The following is a 12,984-nucleotide window of genomic DNA, read 5'->3' as shown; positions in this document are numbered from 1 at the left end:
TGCCATAGAGTTTCCTGCTTATGTTTTCCACTAAGAATTTTATAGTGTCTGGCTTTCCATTTAGGTCTTTGATCCATTTTCAATTTATTTTTGAGTATGGTGTTAGGAAATGTTCTACTTTCATTCTTTTACATGTAGCTGTCCAGTTTTCCCAGCACCATGTATTGAAAAGGCTGTCTTTTCTCCATTGTATATTCTTGCCTCCTTTTTCAAGATAAGGTGGCCATATGTGTGTGCATTTATCTCTGGACTTTCTATCCTGTTCCATTGATCTATATTTCTGTTTTTGTGCCAGTACCATACTGTCTTGATTACTGTAGCTTTGTAGTATAGTCTGACGTCAGGGAGCCTGATTCCTCCAACTCCATTTTTGTTTCTCAAGATTGCTTTGGCTATTCGGGGTCTTTTGTGTTTCCACACAAATTGTAAAATTTTTTGTTCTAGTCCTGTGAAAAATGCCAGTGTTAATTTGATAGGGATTGCACTGAATCTGTAGATTGCTTTGTGTATTATGGTCATTTTCACGATGTTGATTCACCAATCTTTCCATCTGTTTGTATCATCTTTGATTTCTTTCATCAGTGTCTTATAGTTTTCTGCATACTGGTCTTTTGCTTCCTTAGGTAGGTTTATTCCTAGGTATTTTATTCTTTTTGTTGCAATGGTAAATGGGAGTATTTCCTTAATTTCTCTTTCAGATTTTTTATCATTAGTGTATAGGAATGCCAGAGATTTCTGTGCATTAATTTTGTATCTTGCTACTTTACCAAATTCATTGATTAGCTCTAGTAGTTTTCTGGTAGCATCTTTAGGATTTTCTATGTATATTATCATGGCATCTGCAAACAGTGACAATTTTATTTCTTCTTTTCCAATTTGGATTTCTTTTACTTCTTTTCTTCTCTGATTGCCATGGCTAAAACTTCCAAATCTATGTTGAATTATACTGGTGAGAGTGGGCAACCTTGTCTTGTTTCTGATCTTGGAGGAAATGCTTTCAATTTTTCACCATTGAGAATGATGTTAGCTGTGGGTTTGTCATATATAGCTTTTATTATGTTGATGTAAGTTCCCTCTATGCCCACATTCTGGAGAGTTTTTATCATAAATGGATGTTGAATTTTGTCAAAAGCTTTTTCTGCATCTGTTGAAATTATCACATGGTTTTTATCCTTCAATTTATTAATAATAAAACATTGATTTTTAAAATGAATCACAATATATTCATTGAAAACTAACAAAAACAAATAATATACAAATAGTATTGTATTAGTGTATGTGTTGCATCTGAACAGGTGGTATAAAGAAAATTATTTTAATTGGTATACTACTGTTATGAGTTGAATTGTATCCCCCTAAAATTTATGTGTTGAAGTTCAAACTCCCAGTACTTCAGAATGTGACCTTATTTGGAAATAGTGTTATTGCAGATATAATTAGTTAAGATAAGATCATAATGATATAAGGTGGGCCCCTAATCCAATATTACTTATAAAAAGGGGAAACTTGGACACAGACGCACACAGGAAGAACCCATGTTAAGACTGGAGTTATACTGTCACAGCCAAGGAGAGAGGCCTGGAACATATTCTTTCCTAGTATCTGCAGACAGAGGATGGCCTTGCCAAAGACTCTGGAGTCTTTTAGACTCAGAACTGTGAGACAATAAATTTCTATTATTTAAACCACTCAGTCTGTGGTACTTATCATGGCAGTCCTAGAAAAAATAATAGAAGTACTAAAGGAGGTTGGTAATGAAGCATTAATATTTTATGATAGATAGTTGTATTGCTCTTACTCATGAGAAACTCATTTAAATGAGAAGAAGAGAAGAATGTGGAGAAAAAATTAAAAGCAGGCAAACTAACAATTTCTTTAAGAAGATTTGAAAGAAAGTGTTGTCACATTTTTGCTGAAGTTGCCACTCCAAATTGTGACCCAAGGACTGATTTCCATGGGAAACAGTGTCATGAAGGAGTGCAGCTGGTTAAGAAAAATAATGACCAAAATGCTACATTAAACTTCAGATTAACAGTCAACTATAAATTAGATTCAAGACATTGCTCTAATAAATAATATACACATCTCATGTACACATATACTTCTTATTATGTGCATTTAAATCATGAGAGTTAAATATTCAAATACTTGAAACTTAAGAAAATTTTCCTCTGCAGGTCTCATAAGACTTCTCAAGAATCTACTTCTTTCTGCTAGTTGGCCATGGAGGACTCCAATCCAACGTGCTTATCATCAAAATGATAATCAGGTTCCAGATAGCATAAACCCACAAAGATTTCCAGTAACCCTCTCTGAATTATAACAACAATAACCAACAGGAAAAAATAAGCCCAATATTGTTCCAACATGAAAATATAAAAATAACTTATTTCTACACATATCTGGCAAAATAAAAAAAATTAAAAAAAAACACATACATTTGAGAGAAAACAGCATTTGGGATAAGGTTTGTTTGCTCTGTGGCTTCTGAAACTGTGGAATATTGCTCTGTGTTTTATTTGTATTTGTATTTTATTTTGAAAAACAGGAGTCAAGTCATTTTTTAGAGATAATGTAAATTATGTCCATGGATTAATGCAAAGTATCAGAGATCCACACACAACACTGAAGAATTGTTTTTGGTGAATTACCCTTGCCATTGTGGTTTTACCATATTCTGAAGGACATTACAAGAACGAATTTTATAGGCTGGCTCTTATTTCTGGCAGGAAAGAAATGGTAAACTCAAAAGCTAATGGAAGAGAGCCTGGAGAAGGAATGATTAACAGTTGGCAGGGTTAAAAGAACCAATAAAGAATAGCAATGCATCACCAGATCTGAAGAAGCAAGAGAAAGAATGCTTTTACCAGAACCATATAAGAGCTGTGACTGTGGGAGAAACCAACCCAACAGGACCTCTTGCCTGAGATGGAGAAATGTAACCACTGCTGAAACCATCAGCCCTGCATGGTGAGAGCAGGATGAATAAACACCATGAACTACTTCTCCTCTGCCCATGGTCTCTTGTTGGTTTCTCTTAAAATGCGACAACGTCCCATAGAGGGAGCCCAAGGAGACCAGCCTCCAAAGGCACAGAGCAGGCAAAAGACAATGGAGAATGAATATAATGGTTCAACTGGTTATTCTATTTAGTAAAAGAGTGTTGTTGCAAATACTCCTCACTGCAGTACTACAGTATCATCTTTATGAAAGTCCATTGTGAAGAATTTTCTATAAGTTTCATTATCAGAAATAACTCTGCTTATCTCATATTTCTCCTTGTCTAATAGTCACCGTGAGCTATTAAATTCTCTCTTTGCTTTGGTTCACAGGAGACTTGAAGTTCCATGCATGTGCTATGTCTAACATAATATACAGGTTTAATGGCATGAAATAGCTACAAGCTTTGTCATTTTTTTAAAAAATATCTAATTTTTCATTTTTTATAATTATTTATTTTTTGATGTGCTCTATATATTGTATAAACAAATAAAAATAATAAATAAATTTAAAAAGTAACCTCTTCATCAAAATGCAAAGCTTCTGTTCTTCAAATAACCATTTAGAAAATGAAAAGGCAAACCACAGACTGGGGGAAAAAAATTACAATACATATATCCGACAAAGAATATGCATGCAGAATGTGTGAAGACTCATACAAATCAATGTTAAAGACAAACATTAAGAAAAAAGTATTGAATAAATACTTCACAAAAGAAGACACAGGAAGGATCAAAATCACATAAAATAATACACACTGTTATTGGCCACAGTGTAAACCCTTAAGAGATAGTGCATCAAACCCACAGGAATGGTTTAAAAAAAATTAACAATAAGAAATGTTAGAATGTGAAGCAACTGAAACTCTGATCCATCATTTTTGAGAGTACAAAATATTACAACTCTTTAAAAAATTATTTGACAATTCTATTTTCTTATAGTTAAACACACCTATAATATGACTCAGTAATTCTATTACCACGCATTTACTCAGGAAAGATGATAATGTATGTCCCCATAAAGATTTGTTTTAGAAAAATCATAAGAGATTTATACACCATGGGAAAGTTCTGGAAACAACTGGAATGTTCAAAACAAGGAGAATTAATAAACATATTGTAGTATAATATGTTATAATGGAATACTAGTCTGCAATGTAAGTTTAAAAAAAGACAAGAGGCTCCGAATTGAGTCACTTGCGTAAGTCCAAAACACCAAACCAAGACTTATTAACGTTATTAGTTTTGGCCGCTCCCAGGAGTGGAACTTTAAACTAGTCAACCTGGCGTTACCTAATCAAAACTAATGAGGTAATCTACCTGATAGACCCCCACCCCCGCAGTCCCCTAAATGAAGGTGACCTCGCCACAATCTACACTTTGCTAGTAATTTCCTTGTCCCACCCACTTCTACCTATAAAATTCTCCTCACTTTGTACAGCTCCTTGAATCTCCTTTCTATTTCTTACATTGCATGCTGCCCAATTCATGGATTGTTGAATAAATTCAATAAGATCTTTAAAATTAACATACAGCAGCACAAATTAATTTAAAAAATATAATGCTGAACTAAAACAAAAAAAAGTTTTACACCAATGTGTACTTGTCATACAACTGCATTTATGTGAAGTTTTAGAATAGGAAAAACAAATTCATGACGATAGAAATCAAATCAGTGAATGCTTCTAGTCCTGTTGGAGTGGTGGTGGCAGACTGAGTAAAGGGGCACAAATAAAGTTTCTCTGATTATGGAAATATTGTAAATCATGATTTGAGATGATGATTAGAGGGGAATATACATTAGTAAAATCTCAGTGAGCTCTGCACTTAAGATATGCACATTTTATCATATGTAAATTCAATAGAAAGTATTGATAGTTAATTTTTTTTTAAATAAGAAGACATGATAAGAAACTCAATCATATCTGAAGAGAACTAAATTTCTCAACTATCTGCCCAGGTCCTCAAACCTCTGAACTAACTTACAGTTTAAGAAATATGTGATAGTAATTTTGTGAACAATTAACTATTATTGGAGGTGAATTTCTTTTAATTCATTTCAACAAGCACTTACTGAGTTCCTACTCTGAGAAAGACACTAAAGGATAATGGTGAAACAGAGACAAAATAAGATTCCCTATCATCAAGTAATTGTCTAACAGTGTTTGAAAAACTCCAGAAAGAACTATTTCAAGGGCTATTTAAAAATATTAAATTAGCTAGGACAGGTGACAAAGTCATAATCATTATAGCAAAACCTAATATAGTATCTGTGATATTGGTCGGAGGAACTTGTAAAAGCAAATGTTATTAAATAGTAGTTAAGATACCACTTTAAGACAAAATTAGGAAAAAAATATGTAAAACTGAGCTTCTTACTCCTATTTGAGTCCTTCAACCTATCCAAAAACTGTGATATTTTAAAAGGGCTATAAGGTTGGAGGCAATTCACTAAATACTCTTGAGGCTTTCTTTTGTCATACCTACTAAAGTAGATGCTGGGAAAGAGAGATGTAACTTTCTAGGTAAATTTGTAGGTAAATGGGGATTTAAGTGTTTTCTATGGTGGACTTTGATCTTTTATTTTCTTTCTAAGTAGTAAATCAAAATATACAATGACAATAATAACAATACCTACAAAAAAGTGTAGTGATTAAGAGACTTAGAATTCTGGCTCTGCCACTTACTAGCTTTGATCAAGTCATTAATTTCTTCTTTGCCTTAGCTTCTCATCTAAAAATGGAAATAATTTAGAGTACCTATATTATAGAGTGTTTCTGAGAATAATGTATGTACTTTATATAAACTACATAGAAATTCCGCAGTACACAAACATTCAATAAATGTTTATTATTATACTTAAAGAATCATAAAGCCCTTTTGCATACTGCCTAGCATTTGGTGACAACTTAATATACATTGTTATAATAATATTCATTATCTTAAATTTCACTTTAATTAATAATGATTATTATTATTTTAACCTCAGCACTGTCTATGATGTCTGGTAATACAAATATGCGTTCAATAAATAAGCAAAAACAAACATTTAAAAAAGAAGTTGAAATTGTCATGTGGCCTGACTTTTTTAGAGAAAATCAACACCTTTCAAAATAAATTCTGGGGATATAATTAAATGCTCCACAAATGACATATAGAGTAATGTGAAATAAAAACAAAGACATTTTGTGTGGTAAGGAAAAGGGAAAATTTCTCATGCAAAATGATCTGAATTGATCAGGAAGGATAATGGAATAGAGAATCCTTTTAAAGAGCAAAATCAATACCCCGATATAAAAGAGATTTTAACTTATTTAAAGTGAGAAAATTGACAGAAAATAAACTAAACCATATGTGATAGTGTTGGAAAGCAAATCAGGACTTGTCAAAGGAAGAGAATATCAATAATTGAACTTGTAACAAAATTACTTCTCATTTCTTCCCATACATTTTAATTTAGAGCAAAATGACATAAGGAAGTCAACAGAATGCTGAAAACAGTGTAAGAAGTAGCAATGTCAAGGATGTAAAAGCAATACATGGTATGTAAGGTTTGTTTGATGTCAGTTTATCCAGTTTCAGTTATTGATCTTTGTCTGCCAATCACCAATCTACATCTTTTCTGTTTGCCAACTGATTCCTGCAAACCATGTGTACACACACACACACACACACACACACACACACACACACACTTGAATAGAACATGAACCCAACTCCCTTGAAGGGTTAAGCCATAACAGAGATCTGTAAACCACTTTATGGACAAAAGTGCTGTGAGAAAAACAGCAAGTTGTCTCCCTTTGGGAAAGCAACTGTTCTGGAGGCTGTCAGGAGACTTTGTCCTGGCTATTAGATTTGACAGCTGTGTTCCTGGAGAAATTTTCAAAATGTTTTCAGAGGCATGAAATGTTATACAAACTTATGACACTGTGAGTGTTAGTGAATGGGAGCAAAGAATTCCCTCAGAAGTATGGGATTTGAGGACAAAGGTCTGCTCTGGAATGCTATGTCACTTAATAGCTGAATGACTGGAATAAAAGTGCCCAACATATTTAATTGCACAGGCATTGTTTCTTCTTCCATAAAATAAGGCTATTCACTTTATGTGAAAGAATTCTTGGGAGTTTTAAATATTATAAAACTCTGGCTCAGTACTCTACCCATACATGTTCCACATATGTTATCATAGAGAGAATGATTTTTTTGCATTACTTTCCCAAAGAAGCCTACTACCGTTTTTTGTTAGAATTTATACCTTTTTAAAATTACTCTTTTTTTTTACTATTTTGCACAGAGCACACAAGGGAGAGAATACCAAAGAAAGTAGAGCAGTGTAAAGGGAAGGAAAGGAAAGAGGATGAGCAAGAGAAGAATGTTTCTGGGTAGCCAGGATACACATAGCTGCCTAGCCTTTAGGTATTGCATGAAAACTTCTGCAGCTCCAGACCTCTGAACACTGTGGAATGGTTACTTTGCATTTAATGAATGCAAAGATGGCTCTTAATAACACTTAACTGTTTTGCATAGTTGAATGATATTATTTATATGTTAGTTATTTTTTCCATTCCTTCTCCCTCCTCCATTTCCACTCCTTTTCAGATGTTCCATTCTGTGCTCCTTATCTTGGAAAAGGATTGTCACAATATAAACCATAAAAAAGTCTAGTAGGCTCTAACTTTTAAATTCCAAATGTTTAAACATTTATAGACCAGAGACTACATAAATGTTTGGGGAAAACAAGAGGCAGAAAAAAAGACCTTTCCACAGAGCTTTACTAAATATCACCCACTACTATTCAGATTGAAAAAAGGATTTCTTCAGTGTTAGAAAAGGGGGAAAAAATGGAGAAGAGGTAATGAAAGTTTCATGGGCCTAAGAGAGGGAGCAAGAGACTAGAGAGGTTTAGGGAACTTAAAAGCTGAGAAGGTTTAGAACCTGCTTGTGGGCCCTGGATCTTCCCTAGGTAGGCAACAAGATCCCAGCTATATCCAGACTCATAGACAGTATTTTAAGTCAGTTTTACATGGGAAAAAAGGGAATTTCTTAATTGGAATTTGCATGGTCCTGGATTAATAGATATCTCAGTAGACAATGTCTTAGCAGATCAGTTGATGACAAGGTAGGTACTAACATCCTGAGAAACTTGATCCTATGTGAGATTCCTTTCCCAGGACACTTGCACAAAAGGAGGGAAAGGGGCAGGTAAGATTAAGTAATTGAGACAAATATTTTGTCACTTTAGTTCATTAGGGCTTGAAATAGAAATAAAGATAAATTTCTTGAACTTCAGAGTCTGTGAATTGAGATTCATACCTACTGATTTTTTATTGTGATAATATATATAACAAAATTTATTAACATAAAATTTATGTTAATAATTAACATAAAATTTCAACCATTTTAAGTGTATTAAGTACATTCACATTTTTGTGCAACCATCACTATCATCCACCTTCATAATTTTTTCAACTTCTCCAACTAAAATTTTGTATCCATTGAACACAAACTTTTAATTTCCACCTCCCCTTAGTCCCTAGCAACCCCCATTCTATTTTCTGTTCCTATGAGTCTGAATACTCTAGGTACTTAATATAAGTGGAATCATACAATATTTGTCCTTTTGTGACTGGTTCATTTCACTTAACATAATGTTGTCAAGGTTCATCCATGTTGTAGCATGTGTCAGAATTTCCTTGCTTTCTAAAGGCTGAATAATAGTCTATTGTATTCTATTCTATTGTAATAATATGATATATCCATTCATGATATCCATTCATGTATTGATGGACACTTGTGTTGCTTCCACTTTTTGACTATTATGTCTTGATTTTCTTAATCTATAAGGAGAAACAATGACTTTTGTCTTCCAGAAATATATTTGTGTCTAGCATTTGTTGTATTTTTTCCTATTTGCTCCCTCTTTATGGTTTCAGGTCTTTTATAATTCATCATTATCCTTTAAAGTCTTGGAGAGATGGTTGAATCAGTAATCAGCTATGTTTAGTTATAAGTTAATGGTATTGATTTTAATTTCAAAGGTTTAATTAACTTTCTTTAACTTTTCCCTTACAATTGTCTTTTTTTATGATGATGATGGTTTTTAAATCAAAGGACACTTAAGGTGGAACCTGACATTAAACAGTGCCTCCTGGTTTATTAAAGAGCAGCTTTATTACTCCTTCATCCCCACCCTTCTCTCCCCCACATTTTTAGACCTAAAGAACCAAAGGGAAGTTGGAGGAAAAACGGAAATGAGTGTTTGCTGGTTTGCTCTTAGTTGATTTGATCAGTGGCAAAAGGAAACATGATAGGTCAAAAAAGCTATGGCTTAAGGCAAATGTGTGTAAAACAGGGAATTCTGATATGAACACTGTCCTCGGGCTTGTTTCATTCTGTTGTGACTTTCTAAGTGTTCTTATCCACTGAATTCAGAGCATTTGTAAAGGGGTTGTGAGAGTTATGAATGTGAATTACCAATGTTGGGCCCTCTGCTAGGGAGTAAGACTTATACTTCTTGCCATTCCTGGGACTACTCTTCCCTTTTACTATGTACTTTGACACAAAGTTCTTATTTAATCCTCCAGTAACACATTTTAATTACATTTCTGCTATGGTCTAAATGTTTGAGTATTCCCAAAATTCACATGTTGAAATTCTAACTCCTAAGGTGATGGTATTAGGAGGTGGGGTTTTAGGGAGTTGATCTGGCCATGAGGGTAGAATCCTCATGAATGTGATTAGTGCCTTTATAAAAGAGGCCTGAGATGCTCCCTTGCTGCTTCCATCATGTGAGGACACTGTGAAAAGACAACCAACTAAGAGGTGGTTCCACACCAGACACCAAATCTACCAGCCCTTGACCTTGGACTTCCCAACCTTCAGAACTCTGAGAAATAATTTACTACTGTTTATAAGACACTCAGTCTATGGTATTCTGTTATAGCAGCCTGAATGAATTAAAACAATTTCTAACAATTATCTTGGATGATTTTATAAAGGAAAGCTCATATTTATTTTTTTTGATAAAGTTTAAAATGATTTTTTAATACTTAAAACTAAACAATGTTGATAGATTTTTAAATGAATTTGGGGATAACTCACAACTTTACATTATTGAGCCTTTTCTTATAGGAATATGATCCTTCTCTTCATGTCTTAAAATCTTCCTTTGTGTTCTTCAGAAGAGTTTAGAGATGTACGGTAAACTCTGTATTTCTTAACTTTATAACTAGGTAATTTTGATGTTGTTGATGTTGGGATTTTGTAGTAACACTTTTGCTTAACCATCACTGCATGTTGATAATGTGGCAAGCACTGTACTAAGCAACTGAACAGTATTAATTTATTTAATTCTCACAACAATTTTGTAAGTTAAGTAAGAACTATGTGGAAACTGATTTAAAGACTATGGAAATGACACTTAAAATAAGGAATTAGCCCAAAGTCATGCAGCAAGCATATGGCAGAGCCAGGATATAAGACTAATTTTAAACATTTCCACATCACACTATTTTTTTATCATTATACTATTTTATTCTGCCCCCTTGATTTAAGGAAACACACACACAAACACACACTGAGTTTTAACTAACAGACTACAATATCTTCCATGAGATAATCCTAACTTCGTAAGACATGTTGATATAGGAACTGTTTGTAGATTTTTTTTTCTTTTGGCCATGCCACGTGGCTTGTGGGATCATACTTCCCTGACCAGGGATTGAACCTGGGCCACAGAAGTGAAAGCACTGAGTCCTAACCATTGAACCACCAGGGAATTCCCAATTTGTAGATATTGTTTAGAAAATAATTAGTCTGACAGAGTTAGCCTTATAAACTTCATAGTTAATTGACTATGAACCTTTCTCATTTAACAATTTGGGTGATTCGGGGCAGGGGTGGATAAAGTGATGGCACTGACCATACTTATCTAAATTATAGTTCTTACCCTGGAAATTCCCATAGATGTATGTTAAAAACAATGATAGCATCCAAAATGATTTAAGTGTTCTACATAATAATTAGTAATCATAAAATAATCATAAATAAAATAATCATAAGTAGGATTTCACTGCTGTAAAATTTTGAAAGAATGTCTTTTATAGGTTTACATTGCTATGTTTGTCATTTGGACAGAAAGAAGGGAAGAACTAAATTATTTTGTATTTATAATGCTTACTGCAGTAATAAGCTATACAACTATCAAAATCCAGCTAACTTCTCTGCTTTTAAGTTCCCACAAAACCTTATAGAAAGGTTGCAGAATACAAGGTTAATATACAAAAGCCAATTGCTTCCCTATATACCAAAAAAGAACAAGTGGAATTTGAAATTAAAAACACAATATCATTTACATTAGCATTCTTGAAAATGAAATAGTCAGGTGTAACAAAATATGTATAAGATTTTTTGAGGAAAACAACACAACTCTAATGAATAAAATCAAAGAAGAACTTAAAAAATGGAGAGAAGGGGCATCAAAGATAGAGCTGAATAAGACATCCTTGTTCATGCCCCCCCCCAACAACAAAAATTTGGCATCTATTCACAGACTCAAGTGTCTTTGTGGGAGCTGCGGGATCCAGCACCATATGCCAAAGGATCCAGCAGGAGCCTCACCCACCTGCACATTGAGTAATAGGCTTACAGACCTTGGTTCTAGCTGTTGACCATGAAGTGGTCCATGAACTAGCTCCAGGTTCTCTAAGCCATAGTCCAAGAGCCCCTGGAGAACCCTGCCTCAGACAATCACCTACAGAAAAAAAGAGCATTTCTGGAAGTCTAGGTTTCCAATGGAGAAGTTTCAGCACACTGTTGCAGCAAACAAGCATGAGTTTAGATACATTGGAGATGGTTAGAAGAAAGGTTTGACTTTACCCACATCAAACTTTTTCCAAGGTGACATAGTTCAGGACCAAGAGAGACCTTTTCAGCTAATAATTTTTCCTACTTCAATACCTCACTTTCAACAATGAACAACTCATCAAGACAGAAAAATCAATAAGGAAATGTTGGACTTGAACTATACTTTAGATCAAATTAACCTAACAGATATAAACAGAAGAACATTACATCCAACAGAGGCAGAATACACATTCTTGTCAAATACATACAAAGCATTCTCCAGATATAGCATATGATAGGTCACAAAACAAGTCTTTTTTTTCAATTGAAGTAGAGTTGATGTACAGCATAATATGTTACAAGTGTACAACATAATGATTCAAAATTTTTAAAGGTTATACTCCATTTATTGTTACTATAAAATGTTGCCTATATTTCCTATATTGTATAATATACACTTGTAGCTTATTTTATATATAATAGTTTGTACCTATTAATCCCTTACCCCAACATTGTTTCTCCCCACTTCCCTCTTCCCACTGGTAACCACTAGTTTGTTTTCTACATCTGTGAGTCTGCTTCTTTTTTGTTATCTTTCCTAGTTGGTTGTATTTTTTAGATTTCACATATAAGTGATATCATACAGTGTTTGTATTTCTCTGTCTGACTTATTTCACTTAGCATGGTGCTCTCCAAGTTTATCCATGTTGTTGCAAATGGCAAAATTTCATTCTTTTTTATGGCTGAGGAGTGTTCCATAGCATTTTTCTGAGAACTAGAATCAATAATTTTAAAATTTGTTTGGAAACACAAAATACCTCAAATAGCCAAAACAATCTTGAGGAAGAAGAATAGAGCTGGAGTATTCACACTCTCTGACTTCAAACTATACTACAAAGCTACAGTAACCAAAACAGTATGGTACTGGAGCAAAACTGGGTACATAGATGAATGAAACAGACTAGAGAGTCTAGAAATAAACCCACACACTTATGGTCCATTAATCTACAACAAAGGAAGCAAGAATATACAGTGGAGAAAAGACAGTCTCTTCAAAAAGTGGTGTTGAGAAAGTTGGACACCTACAGGTAAATAAATAAATTAGAACATTTTTTTCACACTAAAACTCATTTTATAA

Source organism: Balaenoptera physalus (genome assembly GCF_965194825.1).
Source record: "Balaenoptera physalus genome assembly, chromosome: 20".
NCBI lineage: Eukaryota > Metazoa > Chordata > Mammalia > Artiodactyla > Balaenopteridae > Balaenoptera > Balaenoptera physalus.
This window is presented reverse-complemented; position numbering follows the sequence as displayed.